A 12,711-nucleotide genomic window follows, 5' to 3' on the forward strand; every position below is an offset into this window, starting at 1 on the left:
GGCAATAGAAACAGTCACCTCGCTCGCCGATCGACAATAGGGTCGCATTTGAAAATTGTTTATAGTGATAACTAATAATATCGGTGTGTAATAGTAGCAAATAGAGTTGATGAATTATAAATATTTTTTTAAATGTGATAACTGATAACGAAAAACGAGAAATCGAGAATGCGAAGATACATTTCATTTCTTATACTGTTTTCTCGTATTCAGGAATGGACATAAATACCATTTGATTTGAATATGTTTTTGTTCTTAGAAATGATTCCTTTCACTTTTATGTAATTCACCGTTATTTATCGTGAACGATTTTCATATTTGATAGAATCCAACATAATTTTTATTTTTCGAATTCCCGATGTCTCGCAGACAAGATAATACGGGGTAACGATTATTATTTTTTTATTCTTCTTCTTTTTTCTTTACTAATAAATGCAAATATTCTCAAAATTCCGTATGACAATCGTTAGCGTATTTTAAAGATTTCGTTCCATTAGTTGGTTGGGCTACCGATCGTGAAATTTGCTTATAGAAACCATTCTAAAAGAAAAAAAATTCTAGAAACAAGGCCGATAACAATCGAACGGATTTAAACAAAAATTCAATTTTAATGATTATTTCATTTGCCTAAGAAAACGTGTGAAAGCCAAAATTGGAATTATACAATATTATTTCTTTCTTTTTTTTAGGTATGCTAAACTGATAACATAATAATAATAATATAATAATAATAATAATAATAATAATAATAATAATAATAATAATAAAATAATAATAATAATAACAATAATGACAATAATAGTAATAGTAATAGTAATAGTAATAGTAATAATAATTATAATAATAATAATAAAAATAGTTTTATCTAATGATGGTGGTGATGAAAATGACGATGACAGTGGCAATATAAAAGTAAGTATAACGTTTGTGTTACCTAACAAAAGTTGTAGCAATAAGTGTAATAGTACTAATAAAATAATAGTAGTGATGGTAGTGTCGACACTACGAGTTGTTATAGACGAGATAGTTATGCCACCCGTGCAAACATGTGTTCGTTAAGACATTAGAAATTCGTTAGACAACATGCGTACATATATATATATAGTCATATATATAATATATTTTTATATATATAATATATATATGCATATATAAACATGTATAGATAAAAAAGAAGATAAAGAGAAAGAATTTGTTGGGTTATCTAACGAAAATTAGTTTATAATGTATATATGTCAGAAAAAATAATGAATCTATAAATAAACGTTCTTGTTCGATGAAACAATGAAGTTTATGCTGAAACGTCTCTCTCTCTCTCTCTTTTTCTCATCCTACTAAAGAATAGTAACTAAAGAACCGTAGTTTTGTATACGTGTAAATTAAATCGATTTACTTAAAACTATACGCGATAGAAATAAGACCGCGTTTCAAATTTATTATATAATTAATTATTTAATAAAAAATAAATCGATTGAAGTTATGAATAACAAGGGCAGTAGAGCTAATTAATTAATCAATTAATAAATTTATATTATTATTTTAAAATATCTCTAGCTTGCTTAATCCTTTTTTTTTTTAACCAATTCTGACTAGCAAACATATGTGTAACTTGACGAGATCGTTCACGTAATACCCCGTTCCTCGTTCGACTTTTCGACGGTCCTTTGATTTTATTTGATTTGATTATTATTATTTTCTTTTTCTTTTTTCTTTATTTCTTTTATTTCATTCATTAATTTCCTTCAGATATAATAGATAAAACATAATAGGAACTTAACGTTTAGAACCGAAAGTAAAATAATCAAATGAAGTTTAACGCGGTGGGACGTGAACGAAAACGTTCGAAAAGTAATCGAAGAGTACACATGAAAGAAAATCAAGTAAATGATATTATTTAATTAAAATTCGTGATCTTTTTTTTCATTTTTTCGAAAATTCAACTTCATCACCGAGATTTCATTACTAATTTAATTAATGTAAGATTAACGGAAAGAAAAAACATTATGGTACTCTTCGATTTCCGACGAATAAAATAAAGTTGGTATACATAAACGAAGATAAGAAGGAACGTATCAGACATTTTTGATGCGTCTTTATCGTTATCGACTAAAAGACAAAGAAAGAGACTTGTAAGTAGGCAAATGACGTTAGGAAAAGAAGGAAAACGCAAGTAAAAAGGTTTCTCTCCTTATCTGTCATTTTGAAATAGTGAACAATTTCTTTTTATTTGCCTCTATTGCTTTGAAAAAGTATTTCGAGAGAAAAATATTAATATTCTTTTTTTATTTAAAAGAAACTACGAAAAATATGTTGTAAATTTCTACAAAACGTGAATTATCATTCAAACATAGGATTTAAACAAAGTAAAGTAAATCATGAACGAACGTCATTAGAAGTAAACTCATGTTTGCATTCGTATTATCTAACATTGCGTTTTTAAAATATCATTTTTCGTTGCAAACAAACAGAAAATTAGTGAAAATGATCGACGAATATTCGAATGAAAAATCAAACACGAGGAACGCGCGTCTTCTTTTCTTTTCTTTGCGTTCTTCACCTAGTGAGAGCAAACGCGGGTTTTACTTCACTTTACATAAATATTTTTTTACCTAAATATAATAATATGTATAATAATAATAAAAATAATAGTAATAATAGTTATAATAATAATAATAATAATAGTAATAATAATAATAATAATAATAATAATAATAATAATAATAATAATAATAATAATAATAATAATAATATTTAACAAGCATTACTATGTGTACGTATATAAGTGTACGTGTGTATGAGTGTAATTACTAGATATAAAAAGGAAAAGATAAAAAAAATAAAGGAAAAGAAAACAGAAAGAACAAACGTAAAAAAAATAGATGTCAAAAAGAAAGAAGCGTCTCAAAAAAAAAAGATTGTTGCCTTTGTGCTTCCTTCGCCATAGCATCTCATCAGTATTATTTGTTTCTTAAATGTTACGCATATAAAAGGCTCTAACATAAAAAATATTCATATATTATCATATATTATGGCTTCAACGATTCGGGAGAATTTTCACCTAGCCCTTATTCTTTCTTTTTTTTTCTATCTCTTTCTTTCTTTTATATATATACTCTCTGTAAAATACGCTTCCAATTGCCCCCAGCAATGTTTATAATAATTATTAATACAACTAATAAATCGTAATGATATTTGTAATGATAATGATAATAGTAGTAATAGCAATAATTGTAAAGATTAACCGCGGTATCGAATAGCTTGGTTCGCAAGACTGAGGCCCGATTTTTTTCCAAGTCGTGATTAGATTTTTATGATTGATTTGGAAAAAAGAGGCCTCTGCTTCGTGGACCTTGCTTTAAAAGCGAATGGGGTAGGTCGGGGGGGGGGAAGATTTACGGTTGCGATTCGGTAGCAAAAGAATAATTGAAATACGCGACGGAACAACGATCGAAGCTTCTCGAAAGATTCATTCGCACCGTACATCCATTTTTTTGCAAATTTTTTTATTCTTTTTGTATATTCTTTCGAAAAGAGTGTCGTACTTTTTTTTTTGTTTTTGTTTTTTGTTCATACAATGGAGATCGACCGTGTCATGGCCGACGTGTGATGTACAACGAAAAGAGGCTATGTTTTGTCAACAACGCGCGGATATTCTTTCGGATACGGTCCCGCTAGGCCGTGTATTTTGGAAATCGGCCAATTAGTTCATTCCTTTTGCTTTTATCTTCTGTATCCTTAGGTCTTATTTTTCGTTTCCTCATCTTACAGTTATTCAGTCCTCCTCCCGTGCATTACTTTGCCCGATTTTTCTCCTTTCTTTTTTCCTTTCATTTTGTTTAGTTTTATAGCATATGCTAAAATAAGTACCGATTTTTTCCGCTCGAGCTTCACTCGCTGCGCGGCTTTGTACCTTTTTTTGACTAGAATCGAATTTCCAACGGGAGGCTTTCTGACTCTCTTTCTTTCTATCTACATATTTATATCTTTCTTTCTCTTTCTTTTTCTATTTCTTGAATGATTTACGGCGCGCCAGCGGGACCGGAAGTGCGTCGGTGTGTTTGCCCAAAAGGGGACTTCGACCAAACTCAATCGATACCATTAAAGTTGTGTGCGTCCGTTTGCCTTGCCAAATCAATTGAAATTTAGAACGATTCCGTATGGTGAGAATCGTTGAGAATCATGAAAGGCACGACAAGCAAGCGTCACCGAAATAAACGATAATATGCGCTGTATTACACGGTAACTAACTGTACATAAAAGTTTTCAAAATGTTTAACTCAACGTTCGCATCTTTTCGATCGTCGTGGTTCAGGCATGTCTCCCTCCTCTCTCTCTCTCTCTCTCTCTTTCTCTCTTCTCTCTAACGTATGCCAAATATTTATTCAATCTTTCTTTTAATTATTATTTCTAATATTTTTCATTAAATTTTTGAAATTGAACAAATGAAAGAATTTTATTCTATGAATTCATTGAATCGAAAAATAATTTTGACGTTATCATTTTTGATTTGCTAATTTGCTTCAAAATTTGAGAAAAATCATTTAATATTATTATTTATAATAAATTTTTGTTTAAACGAGGAGACGTGCCCAAAACGGTGATCACGTAATCGAGACATCGCGAACGAACTTGAAACAACGCGTACGTGTGAAACTGAGGAGGATTGGTGTGTCGAGGGGATGTCATCCTTTCGAAGAATATGAGCGGATGATTTTTAGGTGGCCAGTAGGGGTGGGTGGTGGGGTTTATTTTGTGTTGAAAGTAACGCCGTAAGTGAAATAACTCAAGGCTGCACTGGAAAGATCAATTGAAATAACCACAGGAGAGAACCTGAACGCGCGTTACCACTTATCCGATCGTTCGTGCTCTCGACGAGAGGGAAACACGTAGACTACATACGCGAGAGTTAAGTGATTCGCGCGTTCGGGCACCCTCTTATCCGGGTCCGAGTCCCAAAGTCCTCTTTCTTCCTATCCGTAGTGAGTGCCTACGCGATTTATTTAATAAGTAATGAGCGATACTGTGCGATCGCTTGATCCTTACATACTCTTGAGTACGGATGTTCTATGTTTTTTGTGTTATATCATCTTCCTCCTGTATCCTCGTGTGCTAGTGTCTTTGTGTGTTTATATTACACGTATATAGATACGCAAAGCTTTTACGTAACCGGACGTGTTAATGTGTATGGTGTATATGTATGTATGCAAGTGTATACGTATGCATTCTGCTTAACTGTTAATTAAGTCGACTTGACAAATGGTTACGGTACTGTTATTAATTAATCATATTGATTGGTTAAATATGGCTCCACCGTGCAATCGTCTTTCAACTCGCTTTATCTTTTCTTTCTCTCTCTCTCTCTCTCTCTCTTTCTCTCCATCCTATCTCGTCTATAAACTATATAAAACTTGTCCTTTTCTTGTCCTTTATCAATCCTATTTCTTTCCCTTCCTTTCCTCTATTGGAGTATACAATGTACACGTTGGCTAAACTACGGACACTTAGTACACTTATTATCATATTTATCTGTTAAATGCTGATTGTATCTCTGATCTCGCGGACGGTGGATGGCGTCGAAACGACGGATTCGGTAGGACGGGTAAATGGGAGGGTCTTGGAATTATTTTTCTTTTCGATCTAAATTTTCGATCCATCCGTCATTTTTAGAAATTACTGAATTGAATCGACTTGCTTCGCGAATTTTGAATTCATCATGATGATGGAGGGTAAGAGGTGAAATTGGCGGGAAGGGAACTCCACGCGAAATGAATCCGGTGTTTCCGGTCGTTCCACTGCACGGTGGTGTACGACGATACTGTAGACACTGAAAAAGACCACGTGCTTCCTGTATACTTACTTAGTTAATTGTTTACTGCGGTATACTGTAATTACTGTTCTACCATAACACTACTAATTGTGAGTTATACTTGAAAACGTTCGTTTAATGTAACGGAAAACCCTGACGAAGGCACCCACTCAACGGACGGTTATTTGTCATCATCGATTTCATTTTAGGCCCTATTATCTTATTTTGTTTTTAATTTCGTTCTTTCGTCAACATTCATTCACTAATTAATTTTTTTCTAATCATATTATTTTCCGATCGGACTCGGTCTTTTACCTCGGATACGAATAGAGAGGGTTTACTAAGGGATACAAGGGAGAAAAAACACATTCTCGTTAACAAAAACTTGGAGAATATTTTGAAAAAGAGTATCGCCCGTCACGAAGGCACCGCGTTTGCCAGAATCACGAGGCCTTCAGTGACGGACCCACGCGATGGCTCCGAACACTCGTCATCGTCGAGAATCGCTGTTGTTGTTCGTCCGAATGAAAGGCAGTTGCCACTCCTTTGGATGTTACTTTTTGCTAACTTTTTCCGCGCGATCTGATACGATTCTTATCCGTCCTGTACAGTGAGTGAAATTTTTGTCATTTTCTTCGCAAAATCTTTGATTATTTTTGGAATATAAATATTTATATATTAGCTAAATTGATTGGTTTTGAACATAGCTCACCGGTCTCCAAGAATTTTCCAAAATTCGATTTTTAATCCTGTTATTCGAAAAAGTATATACCAAATTGCGTTCGAATTGATTGGATAGTTTTAGATTTGTTTTTGTTTAGAATAAGATAAAGTCGAAATTAAGGACGGACTTGTTCGGTCATCGACGATATCGAGCTTGGAACCACCACCTTCTAACGACTATGGCTCTTCATTTATATAGTGGACATTGAAACAACTTATTCCGGTTTTTAATCACGGAGGCTCGGCTAAGATCACCGCGTGAAGACGCGAATGCTGCCGAGGCGCTCGCACTGCTAGACTGTCGGTTTTATCATATGCTGCGCACTTACGATACACACTGCCACGAATATACACATACGTCATTCGCCCTTTTTTCCGATTAGAAATCAGCGATCTCGATCGTACGCGATATTCGTCGTGAGATTATTTCATTAAAAAATTAAAACCCGATCGAAAACAAACCAACGGTTTTTGCTTGTAAAGCCGTACTCGAACAACGGCTCCTACAACGCCGCTGCCACTTCCTAGGTCGTCTTATTTAATAGCGCCTTTCTTCTCCTTCGACTTCTTCATCTTCTTCATCTCTTCATCATTTTTTTTTTTTTTTATTATATCGTGGAACAGACGCTTGCGCGGTTACCGAGGTGCCGTAAGTTTCTTTCGTGACGATCATTTCATTCTTTTCTTTCTTCTTCCGTCTTTTTATACCATCCTTTCGTATTTTGACTCATCATCAGACTACTTTTGCGGTACCTCATCGTCTGTCCATCGTCAGGATCGAACTTCCACAAGGGAGAGTTCGTTCGTATCATTGCCGGGTTTTCTTTAGTCAAGTCCGGGGGACTATGGAGATCGCACGGGATTCCGTGGAAGCTCATTCATCATCGGTTCTGCATCCAAACGTATGCCAAAGGCCGCGAATGTTTTCTTACAGATTCATTATTTCTTTCTATTATCCAAATCTTTAGCTTTGTTTTTTTTTGCTGAAATCACCATGAAGCTTCTTTCATTGGTGATATTATAGTTCCTCTCCACCTGGAAGGACGGTTCGATTCAAAAGATCCTCCAACGATCCATTCCAGACAGATCGGTGCGAGATTTAATCGAATTGTCGCATGAAAATACGTGTATACATATTATATATACTACATAATGTAGGGCCGAATATGCGTTAATTGTGCTGCTTCGTAGAACTTTCTTCTTTCAAAATGATTTTTCGTTGATTTCTTTTGCATTTAAAAACTCATATGAAAAATTTCCTTTTTTGGGCAATTTACAAAATCAATTGGCTTTACATATCCGTAGCAAGTGTATTTATAGTGTATACGAAGTGTAGTTATAGTGTAAGAGTGTGTTCGAGCGTGTAATAAGAGTGACTTTATGTGTACAGGGCTCTCCTTACCAATTGCTGTGTGTGTATTTGTGTCCGATGTATTCGGGTAATTGCTCGTGTTCCTCTATTGCTGTAGTTGTAATCTGTATCTGTTGTAAATTGTTCCTTGTCGAGAATACCAATTCTACCGCGGGCGTCCCTATTGATTGACTTAGGTGTCGCTCACCCAAGAGACATCGTTCGCATTAGAGACGTTACCGAGGATTTTTGCGTTTATTCGTTAGGTCGAGTCGTATTTGTAGTGTGTATGCGCTGGGAGTATGCACCAGCGCATCCGGGCTATGGCAAGTTTTAGATTATTTAAACATTTAGCAAATTTACATGAAAGAGATTAAGATTATGGTTAGGGTCGGTTTTGCAGGGACTACGCGTCGGACACGCCGCTTTCATTTATACATATATTCACTTGTCTCTCTCTTCCTTTCTCTTTCTCTATTTCTTTGTATGATAATGGGGCCATCTCCTTCTCATTGTGCTAAACTAGAATAAATCTAGTTGACTCACACGCGGGTCGTTATGACCTTACACGTTCGTACTCTCTCCCATTCTCCGTTTCTTTAGCTTTTCGAAGATTCGCATTTTCCGACTGACCCGAGTTTGATAGGTTCATCGGTGACCCAAGTACGAGCAAACAAGAGAGAAGATCTTTGGCCTTTTACGGAAGAGAATGGGGAAGAGAGAGCTCTTTACAAAGGGGTGAACGTTCGCGAGCGTTACGCCACCGACCCGCTTATTAGTTACGGGCATATGTAAATCAATATATTTGTAAATTATTTTTTTGTGATTTTTTTTAGCGGCACGCACTTCCCACCGCTTGAAGAAGAGTGGTCGGTAACGTGCGCGCTTATTTTTATCATTTATCTGCGCTTATTCCTGCTTTGATTACAGAACATACACTACTAGAGCTATTGTAATGTTGTGTGCTTTTCATTGTGTTTTTTTAGCTTTTTCTTTCGCGTTATTATTATTAGCGTTTATTTATTTATTTTTTTTTGCGTTACTTCTTATTATTTTCATTTAATTTAAAATTATGATACAACGTTCGCGGGGCACGGGCCGGCGCCTCGGGAATTCCTCCTTCTCGCGCGGAGATTGATACTTTTATTATGATTCTTTTTTCTTTCTCACTCCGTCTCTCTATTATTTTTGTTGAAAGGGGGTGTTTGAGGGGGGTGTGGATGTCAAGTTCACGGTGGGAAAAAGGGTAGGTGGGTTGCGGGGAAAATTTCAATTGGCTGCCCCGATCGAATGTGTGTGTGCTTTTCTCTAACTTCTATTTTTTTTCTTTCTCGTTACTTTTGCATTCGACATGAAAAAGCAACCCTCGGCGCACGGCAGGATGCACCGTTTTTTTTTCTTTTTTTTCTGTTAACTTTTTGTTGAAAAATTCTCGTCTGTCAATCGTTTCATGGGTCGTTGCACGTGCTCGCGTCCATGAAGGATTTTGACGTGGGTGGTTAGAGTGATATAGTGTTTTTTGTATTGTTACTGTTGTTCTATTTCTTTTGTGATGGTTATGATGGTGATAAATGGTACTGCTTTTTTTTTGTTTTATCGATCTTCTTTGTCTTTTCTAATCTTTTTGTATCATTTCGAAAGCTTTCCATTTTATTTTTTCGTTTTTTCTTTCTTTTTCCTCTCCTGCACTCTTATCGGTATAATTACGTGCACCCGTTATATTTTTTTTCCTTCGCGGATTTTTCTTAGGGACCGTAAAAATCAAGATTTGTGCCGTTCTTTTTATTTTGTTTTTTTTTTCTAAATGACTTATAATTCTTGGCATTTTTCGGTCAATGATTTTAGTTTCTTTTTATTTTGTTATTTTTAGATTTAATTATCGTTATAGATATATTTTTTGTATGAAAGCGAAGTCATTGAAAATTTCCGAACGAATCGTATTTTTTTTTTTTATTAGCTTTAGTTCTGTTTTGTTTTCCTAAACCTCAACTTTGTGCCCTCGAAGCTAAGTTCGTTCGCACTCTCGTTCATGCACATTCGTTTCACCCTTTCAATGATTTCGCAACCGTAAGTTATGTTCGAACGAAGCATAACTTCGCAGTCCGAAGAACATCCACAAAAATCTTTCATACTGATCAACAACCATCGCTCTCTTTCTCCCTGATTTTTATTTCCTATCATTATTAATGAGCTAACGTTTCGTTACGACACGTGCATGACAAGGGAGGTTTAAAAAATAATTCGCGATCTTCGCTTCGTTTCAATATAAAACTGCGTTAGGGTTTCGTCTGTCTCTTATCTAAACAGTCGATCCGATTATCTTTATCGATGGCAAGTAAAACCGAATGTTGGTCCCTAGCCCGAAGTCAAAAGAAAAACCAAGATAATTCTCATCGGTGCCGGTTGTGCAAGAGTAATTATCATAATGCCAAAAATAGTTGTCCGAGTTGGTAATGTTGTTTTATCATAGCTGTACAATCCATCGCAAGCTATCTGTGTATGTTTGTATGCATGTAATTGTGTTAGTATAAGTGTAATATCGTGTTCATCGCATATTACGTGTGAGAGTATTGGTGTCGAGAAAAAAAAAGAATTTCCCGATCAGCGACGCTCGGCTCGCAGAGCGTTCCTTCTAAGATTTTCACTAATCGTTCTAAGACGAGCGTAAAGGGATAATCCGAGTAAGAACGCTCGTCGACGTCCAGGCGTACACCGACGACGAACAGAAGCTCTGGTTCGATAAAAACGATTATAGTTGGTTGCGTGAACGAGGGGTATGCACTCGTCCAGCTTTAGGTATTTACATAGAAACTAACCCTATTTCGCATTATGTACTTCCTTTAAGTTTACCAGTAAATTCTCAGTTTATGCTTGTGATATCAAGGTGTATTTACATACTACTTAATCCGAGGAAATAACGCCCTGTAACGTAAAAATTCTTTATAATAAGAACGACCAATGATCGACCCGCGATCGCTCAGCGCGAGACTCGGGGAACGAATTAAGTTTTACCCGCTTTTTCTCTAAAATTCCTTTTGCTGCATTTTGTGCGTTCTATTATTACATTTGTCTTTTTAATACTTTGTATTGTTCTCGTTATACGCGTTTTGGTCCATCATGTAATTTTTGGCAATGTTTGGTCGAATATTGTGTTCTATTTTGTTTAAATATTTTTTTTAACAAGACTAAATTTCATGGTCGCGGTACGAGATCATCGAAAGGTTCGACTTCCTCCGGAGTCTTGCGTACGAGGCGGGTTCGATTGTAAAATGTAGCTTTGACGATGAATCCTTTAGTGATCTTTTCTTTTCTCGTCCCGAATGGTGAAAAAGCCTGTTTACCCGGCGGCTTCTCGGCGTGTGTTTTTTTACGTTCAACGAAGATGACGACGTTAGGTTAAACTTTTGTAATTGGCGAACAAGGGGACTTGATGGGACAAGTTCCTTGAAAAAGGAAAATTATAAATATGCAAAAACGATTTAATTTCGTTTCCAGATTTATCACAAAGTAAAATCGATCGATTTCCATCTTTGGATGGGCTTTTTTTCTGTTTCCTTAGACTTTTTATAATCTTTCTTCGTTTTTAGTAGTAAAGAATTGTTAAGCAAAATTCTTTCGAAATTGTTTTGTAAATATTAATTACTCTGTCAAAGAAAGGCGAGAAGATCTAATATTTTCGTTTCCAAATCATGGAAGAGAAACAATGGAAGCGGGAGATAAAATAGGTAGTAAAATACGAGCCAGTAAAGAACGAAAAGTCTCGTCGAGAGTCTCCGAATGGGGGCCAACAACAACAATAACAATAACAACAACAACGCGGTTCGACGTATGTCACGGGGGAAAAATGATTATTATATTCGGCACGCTACCATTCGTTTCCGCACTCTACTCGTTCCGCGATCATCAGTCAAAGAAACGAAGAAGTCGAACGTCTCCTGACAATGAGTCGAATTTTATCGCGCGTCAATGTCTTTCCGATCCGTCTTAATTTTGTTTACATCCTCTTGTCTCTCATTTCCTTTTTTCCGAATAGCCTACGTTTCTTTTTTATCCGAGAGAGGGCTTTGGTTTGCTTTTATTTCTTCTCTTATTATCATCTCCCGCTTCGATCATTGTTACATCCGCGAATGGTTTGCATCGAAAATTCAGTTTTGTTAGTTTGATTTTGCGTTAATTACTAAATGTCAACATTTCGTTTTTTAATTTTTGTCTATTTCTCATCGAAAGAAATCCCATCGAAAGCACGGACGATCCACGAATTAGTTATTATCTTTGTTTCCGTTCATGTTTGCTTAAATATAAGGAAATTAGATGGGAACATTTGTTCATTTTACGAGGAAAAGGGTAAGTGAAGTAACATGAATGGGATACAAGGGGTTTTCAAGTATGGTGGTCTTCTGAAAAAGGGCGAAGGGTTGGCTCGAATTTTCTAAAGTTCGCTCCACGGTTCAAACCTAAGGACTTTCTTCGATAAACTTTATCTCATCCTCGTCATCCTCATCTTCGTATTTTTCTTATCCACTTCTATTCTTATTCGTCTTTATTTTATTCGTTTTTCATTTTTGTTCAATCTCCTTTCTTCCTAAGTATTGCGAGAACGTAACGGTATATTGCAAGTAAAAGTTCGAAACGACGCAAGTGCTTTACGCGTTCAGATATATTACCCGGAAATAAAAAAATATTTCGCTTATAACGATCACAGGACCTCAGATTACCTGAAGCACGTCATTCTAAAATCTCAAACGCTCCGCATTTTTTTTATTATTATTATTATTATTTTCACGCATTCGTTCTTCCTTGATGCTCACGAAGCATTCTCATTTGCTCGATT

The sequence above is a fragment of the Polistes fuscatus genome, unplaced genomic scaffold, assembly GCF_010416935.1.
Source record: "Polistes fuscatus isolate 324 unplaced genomic scaffold, CU_Pfus_HIC Scaffold1, whole genome shotgun sequence".
NCBI lineage: Eukaryota > Metazoa > Arthropoda > Insecta > Hymenoptera > Vespidae > Polistes > Polistes fuscatus.